The sequence below is a fragment of the Octopus bimaculoides genome, chromosome 1 (genome assembly GCF_046866305.1).
Source record: "Octopus bimaculoides isolate indiv1 chromosome 1, ASM4686630v1, whole genome shotgun sequence".
NCBI classification, from domain to species: Eukaryota; Metazoa; Mollusca; class Cephalopoda; order Octopoda; family Octopodidae; genus Octopus; species Octopus bimaculoides.
In genome coordinates this window covers 176,392,361-176,399,860 of record NC_142928.1, presented here as the reverse complement: position 1 = coordinate 176,399,860, position 7,500 = coordinate 176,392,361, and positions in this window count along the sequence as shown.

Below are 7,500 nucleotides of genomic sequence, written 5' to 3'. Positions count from 1 at the left end.
ATTAAGAATAATATTCTAGAACGCCATAGTGGTGTTGAATGGGAGTGGAATTGAGTGGATGCTTCTCGCTTGAGAATTATATGTTTGATGTTTCCACTCTTTGAAAGATCGTAGGAAAATAATAGTAATATCTGTACACACTCTTTACATATACCTGAGAGATTTAGAAAATGTACTTTCTAACCATGTTGGAATCATACTTCTAAATTCGTGAAGAACGGTTATTGGCATTTTAGAAAGAATTCTACGCCCTACCAAACATGAACTCGCAAAACAAATATTGAATTAGTCACTTCTAAACACACGCAAGGGAAATTCAGACAATATAACCCTTTTAGTCGCGTGTGTCGTTAGGAATAACCCTCGAAAATATTCTTGTTTAGCAGGCCGAAAGAGAGATATTCTCATTTTTGAATTGAAATAGATACGCTTTGGGATTAAGAGTCGCAACAACAACATACCGTCTGCTGAATGTTGAGTTTGAATGCAATGATGCATTAACTAATTCACCGAGTTTTACCGAATGAAGCAGTGTTCTTGTTGCTTACATTAGTAAATCACAGTCATGTTACCTATTTAGGTAGAATGACTGGAACAATTATGAACGCTGATAAACTGATACAAAATAGAGATTTCCCAACTAGTAAACTGACACCCACTGGACAACTCCAGCTGCAATGTGCACCTTCATATATACATACATACATGCATATGTGTTTGTCCCTCTGTCGTACTTATACACTATGCATGAATATATCTATGCATGTACGTATGTGTGTGTGTGTGTCTCTGTATGTTTGTGTGTTTGTGTTTCTAATGACTAAAGTAAAAAATAAACGATAAAAGACCCCCAGACACACACACACACACACACACACACACACACATACACATAAACACACGCATATATATATGTATATATATATATATATATCTATATATATATAAAAATGAGAATGTGTGTCTGTCTGTCTGTCTGTGTGAATCCCTAAAACTCGAGAACTACGCAACCAATTTCATTCAAATTTTACACATGCCTTCCTTAGGGTTCCAGTTGTGTTTTAGTCAAAAAAAATTATTAACTTCTTGCAGAGTTCGAGCACACGGCAACATAATATCTCCTCCACTATTTAAGTATTACGTGTCAAAAGTGAAACAAAAACACTCATGTCAAATACTTTCACTTTAAAAATGAAACTATTCCACTAACTGAAACAATCACATTTCGATACTGTATTGACAGATACTTTCACAGAGAGAGAAAGAGAGAAAGAGAGAGACAGAAAGAGAGAAAGAGAGAGACAGAAAGAGAGAAAGAGAGAGACAGAAAGAGAGAAAGAGAGAGACAGAAAGAGAGAAAGAGAGAGACAGAAAGAGAGAGACAGAAAGAGAGAGACAGAAAGAGAGAGACAGAAAGAGAGAGAGAGAGAGATGTATATGTATACATATACATGTATATGTACACCATTTCGATACTGTAATGACAGATACTTTCAGAGAGAGAGAAAGAGAGAAAGAGAGAGAAAAAGTGAGAGAGAGAAAGAGAGAGAGAGAAAGAGAGAGATAGAAAGAGAGAGAGAGAGAGATGTATATGTATACATATAGATGTACACGTATATGTATAGATATATAGATCTATACATACATGTATATGTATACATATGTGTAGATGTATATATATATATAGATGTACATGTAATATGTACACATATATACATATATACATGCATACAGATATCTATACATATATACACCCATCACACACACATACACATGCACACAAACACACACGTTAGTCATTTGTTTTCTTATCCAAAACTGCGTCAAGGGTACTGAATGGATCTTTATGAAATTTGGAAATTATATTCTTTGCATAACGGCCATAACTCCCATGAAAATTCATATATTTTTGATGTTGATGAAATTTTAACCCGAACATAACAGATGAGCATTACTTAGAAAATGATGTCACACGTTATCGAGACTACCATTCTTTCTGGATGTGCAAAAGGGGATGACGTCTTTATTCCAAGAATTCCTCTTACTCCATCAGGAGCAGACATTCCTTTTACATTCAGAAGGCTACAATTCCCCCTTCGTGTGACTTTTGCCATGTCCATAAACAAATATCAGGGTCAAACACTGTCTGTAGCTGGTCTTCTCTTGGAAGAGCCCTGCTTCTCACATGGACAACTGTATGTTGGTTGCTCAAGAGTGGGCAGCAACAAAAAACCTATTTGTATATGCTCCACAAGGGAAAACAAGGAACATAGTTTACAATGAGGTGTTATAATCACAACAGCAAGAAAGTATGTACGTGATCACCTTCTTTTACGAAACTTCATTGACTTTCATATATTTATATTGATATACATATATATATACATGTGTTTAGGTGCGTGTGTGTATATACATCTCTATATATACAGATTATGCGTAGTCTAGACGGCGTTTTTAGATTTCATTATTCTCTTTAACCCGGGCAACGCCGGGTATTTCTGCTAGTATATATATATATATATATATATATATATATATATATATATATATATATATATATATTCATATATATATATATATATATATATATATATATATATATATATATATATATATATATATATATATATATATATATATATATATATATGTATAGATATATTCATATATATATATATATATATATATATATATATATATATATATATATATATATAATACAAATGATATATAAGCATATGCATGTATACATGCATATATGTACATACCTACATCTACATGTATATATAGATGCATATCCGGATACAGTACGTTAGAAAAATGAACGGGGACATAAAAAACAAAACGGACTTTGTTTACAGACAACAGAAGGAACACATAGGAAAGCAAACAAGCCACTTATGGAATTATTCCTTCATCAGCTGCCTCTTTTCTAAAACTAGGCGTTTCGAAGATATATATATATATATATATATATATATATATATATATATATATATATATATATATATATATATATATATATATATATAATCGTTAAAATACAGGTAGATGTTTAGTACTGTTACCTGGTATTTCGATATTTCGGGTCGAAATACCAAGTTAGAGACATTTACATCACGTGCCAGTGACATGCAAGGATGAATCATAGGTCCTCTTGATTTCTATTACGTAGAGACAATGAAAACATTACAGAAGGAACGGAAGGTTGCATGAGGTTTTAATATTAGATACTTTTAGCACCAATGATGGTGATGATACACGTTGACCTGTATTTTTAATTTTTTAACTTGTAATGTTTTGGCTTTAAATATAAATATTTGAATCCTTTATATGTATGAGGCACCAGCAACTGTTCTTTCTCGCTGTGTATCATCACCATCATTGGTGCTAAAAGAATCTAATATTAAAACCTCATGCAACCTTCCGTTCCTTCTGTAATGTTTTCATTGTCTCTACGTAATAGAAATCAAGAGGACCTATGATTCATCCTTGCATGTCACCGGCACGTGATGTAAATGTTAATTGCCCTGTGCTCAGTTTAAATCAAAGTATTTGTAAATCGTATTTAGCAAATAAGCATAAATTAACATTGAAATACAAGCAGCAAGATGAAGGAGAACGGATCTGAATTTAGCGACCTTGTGTTATTCTTGTCTTGATGCTATTATTATCGTCATCCACTTCCTCGTGGATGTCATTGTCACCATCATCATTGTCAACATGAAGATCGCACACAGCAGCAATAGTAGCAGTATTGGGATCATTAATAACAACAGTAACAACAATGGTTCGCCTAACATCAGGAGGAATAGCAATAATGAAACGTGGCAAAACTGATTGATCCTTATTTATTCTGTTTAATGATTGAACAATATTCAATTGAAATAAATATAAGATTCCCCACTTCCTTTTTTCGACTGATTTCATCTTACATATCTGTTTTTCGTCATTATATTTTTAAGAGGATACACTCCAAGGATTTATTTTATATTTGTGAATACATCATTGTCATCGTGGTTATCCATGTTGATAACAGCACCCGAACCATCATCATGCCACTACCACTACCATCCTTCCTTTAACGTAATCATTCACATAATTATCATCAGCGCTATAAAATCTCAATCACCATTATGATCAAACATTATTATCTTCACTATCGCCCGCTTGTGTATATGGGCATGTAAGTGTCTTTTCCGCAAATTGAGCAGCGTTTATGAAGTGTGGCTTTAAAGTTATTACCGAAACCTTTTGCTCCCTAAATCATATCTTGATCTTTGGTGTTATCAAAATCATAAGCTATAACGTCTTAATTGTTAAATAATTCAGTAAATTTAGAATTGCAAAAGACCACATATCCATTGAATAGTTCTTAGGAATCTTCCACCATTTCCATGCCATAAAAGCTGCCCCTGAACAAATTTCAATGTTAACTCTCCATCGATAGGACTCTGATGTTTTGCATGTAGTTTTAACACAAAAAAAGACCCGTTTATCCAAAGCGCAAGCTAACAAATCATTCATTAATGTAACAGCGTGGCTGCTATTTGGCGAGTTGAGTTTTGTTCAACGTTGCAGTACGTCAATACAGTTGGTCAGACTGTCTACAAAAGTTAAGGGACTTGATGTCGTGTTGTAAATAGAATAGACTTCTAAGCGTTTAGTGACTTGACTTTTATTTCAGTTTCATCGACAATCTGGGCTCTCAGATTAGAACAAGAGCCTTACACACATTTTGTTACTTCTAGCCTAAGCACATGAAGAATAAACTATAGAGCATCGTGCTTTCGAATACCTAGATCTCATTACACAGGACAGCACATGGAAATTTCCATACCTTGTTGTAGGACATTCCGTTGTTGTAGTTTGGATCCCAAAACTTCTGCCCTTCTTTTGACAATGCTATGTCTCTTACTAAATCGTTAAAATCTTCTTTATTAAATCAGCCTGGCTCATTTTCCTTGGAATCAACTACGTACTCTTCGTCAATAGGAGAATGGAGAATACTTACAGCCATTGGAATAAGAGGGAAACAGTGAAAGATAGCTATACGTAGGATATGAGAGGCAGAAGAAAGAGCGTCGTGTTGGTTATGGGGCAAGAGGATTTAATTGAAACCCAGGAAGATATGATGAACAGTGATTTTCCGACTTCTACTGACCTACAGTCCTACAATGGGCGAGTGATATGGGTCAGGATGGAAACACCCAATGACCGTTGGACACATCTTGATGCTATTAATTTCTCCTGGCCAAATCTACATTCATAAAAGTGAAAAAGTAAGAAACATTTTCTCGTAGATGTAATCAATATGTTAGTGACATCTGCAAAAATGAGGAAACAAATTAAATGTCACGGCCTGAGATCCTATTATCACTGATTCAGCCGACAATGACTGGCTTTGTATACAAAGATAAAAAGAAACGTATCATCAATATTGTTTACGACTAGCTACAGAAACTTACATGTACAGTATATAATAGAATGTTGCGTGTGCAACTTCTTATATAACAGCTTATATCAGAGACAGTCTCCAGAAATACAATAACGACATCTGCATAGATATGTGTGTCTGTGTGTGTGTGTGTGTATGTATGTATGTATGTATTATGTATCTATGTATCTGTATATATATATATATATATATATATATATATATATATATATATATATATATGTACGTGTATATATATCAATATATAATCATTTACACACACACACACATACATATATATATAATATATATATATATATATAGAGAGAGAGAGAGAGGAGAGAGAGGAAGGGAGAAGTGAGTCATTCATACATATGAATATATGCATAATACTTATGTGTATATATGTAGGTATCTATCTATAAAATTGAATATATAAACATGTATGCACATTCTTATATACGAATATGTACGAGACTAAGCTCAAGTATTTTTTAAGATATGTAAATCATGTCCGGTGATTTTATCAATCTTATCAGACTGACATGAAGAATACAAAATATTCCATTAAAAACTATTAAGAATAATTTCCATGCTTCTATCATACCAGACAGAATCTTGGATAATAGAATATTTGGTTTATTTATTTGAGTTTGCATTTTCTAGGGGGGTTCAACGTTTCGTTATTTTTTTCTTTTGTTTTCAATTTTCCACGTGTGTTGATATGTGTGAGTGTGAATACTGGAATGTGTTTTTGCATGTATTTGTGTGTATGTGCTGGGAAAATCGCCAATGTCTCCCAGCCATATATCAAACTTCATTTTTCTATTTCTATTTTATTTTTATTTTATTTTATTTATTTATTAACTTGCTACAGATAATAGAAAACGCACGAAGCATACATTGCTCTCAATACAATCACACATACACCAGACTACCATTTTTGTCCTTATTGTATTGCATCGTTATATCATGTATGTATGCGTGTTCATGTGTCCATGTATCTACATATATATATGTATATATATGTATCTACATATATATATGTATATATATGCATATATATGTATATGTATATATATACTAAGGTATGAAGAATAAAAATCAGAAAGAAGCAAGGAACAAGACACAACAAAATATAACGTTTTATACTTTCCCTTATATTTGAATATTTCGGTTTTAAAAACCCTTGAAATAAGAGAATACGGAGAGAAAGTTTATCTATTCTGTAATCTGCGTATATGTGAGAATGGGTTGTTCATTGACTCTTTGCACTGGTTTGTATTGTTACAATTTCCATTTACTCTCATTTAATTCTTGTCTGTTTCTCAAAGAGAGAGCTAAAAGTTCTATAACGATAAACTTTTTAATCCACTATTTTCTTATATATTGCTTTGTGTCTTTCAAACTGACCATAATATTTCGGTCATATCTACGCTTCAGATTTTTTTTTTGTCTCTTTATATTAACCAAAAAATATATATATACTTGAATATGCTTTTTAACATGGATATATTGATTTGGAACAGTGCTTCTGGTATTAGGTTCATCTCATTTTTATATGCTACCCTGTCCAACTCTTTGCCTGTGCAGTCGGCTAGTGTGATAACATTTTCGCAGTATGTAGAATGATTTCGATAAAGGTATCTTCTGAAGAGAATAAATTGTGCTATTGAAACATGTAATCTGTCATTTAGGATAAAGTATTAGATTGTAGCATTGATTTTTATCCTAAAAATACGGAAAATTTAGAAAACAACGACTAGCGCTCGTGACATAAGCATTCTTCGAGACTTCATTGGTGTCTGATAAAGAATACCGGATAGCCACTTTGCATTAGCATTAGTTACAGTTATTTTGTGCTGGCAGTCCTGTCCACTACGTTGACGCATCTACTCTGTATACAGGAGATTTCATTCGGTACACATGCAGTTTCGAAGCAGTAAAGCAGGCAACAAAATTACCTACACCAGGCAGGTACAAAAGTTATTAATGGATAAAGTCTATCCCACACACCCGCCTAGTTATAAACCACCCACCAGCCAAGTTACAAACTCTCAAAT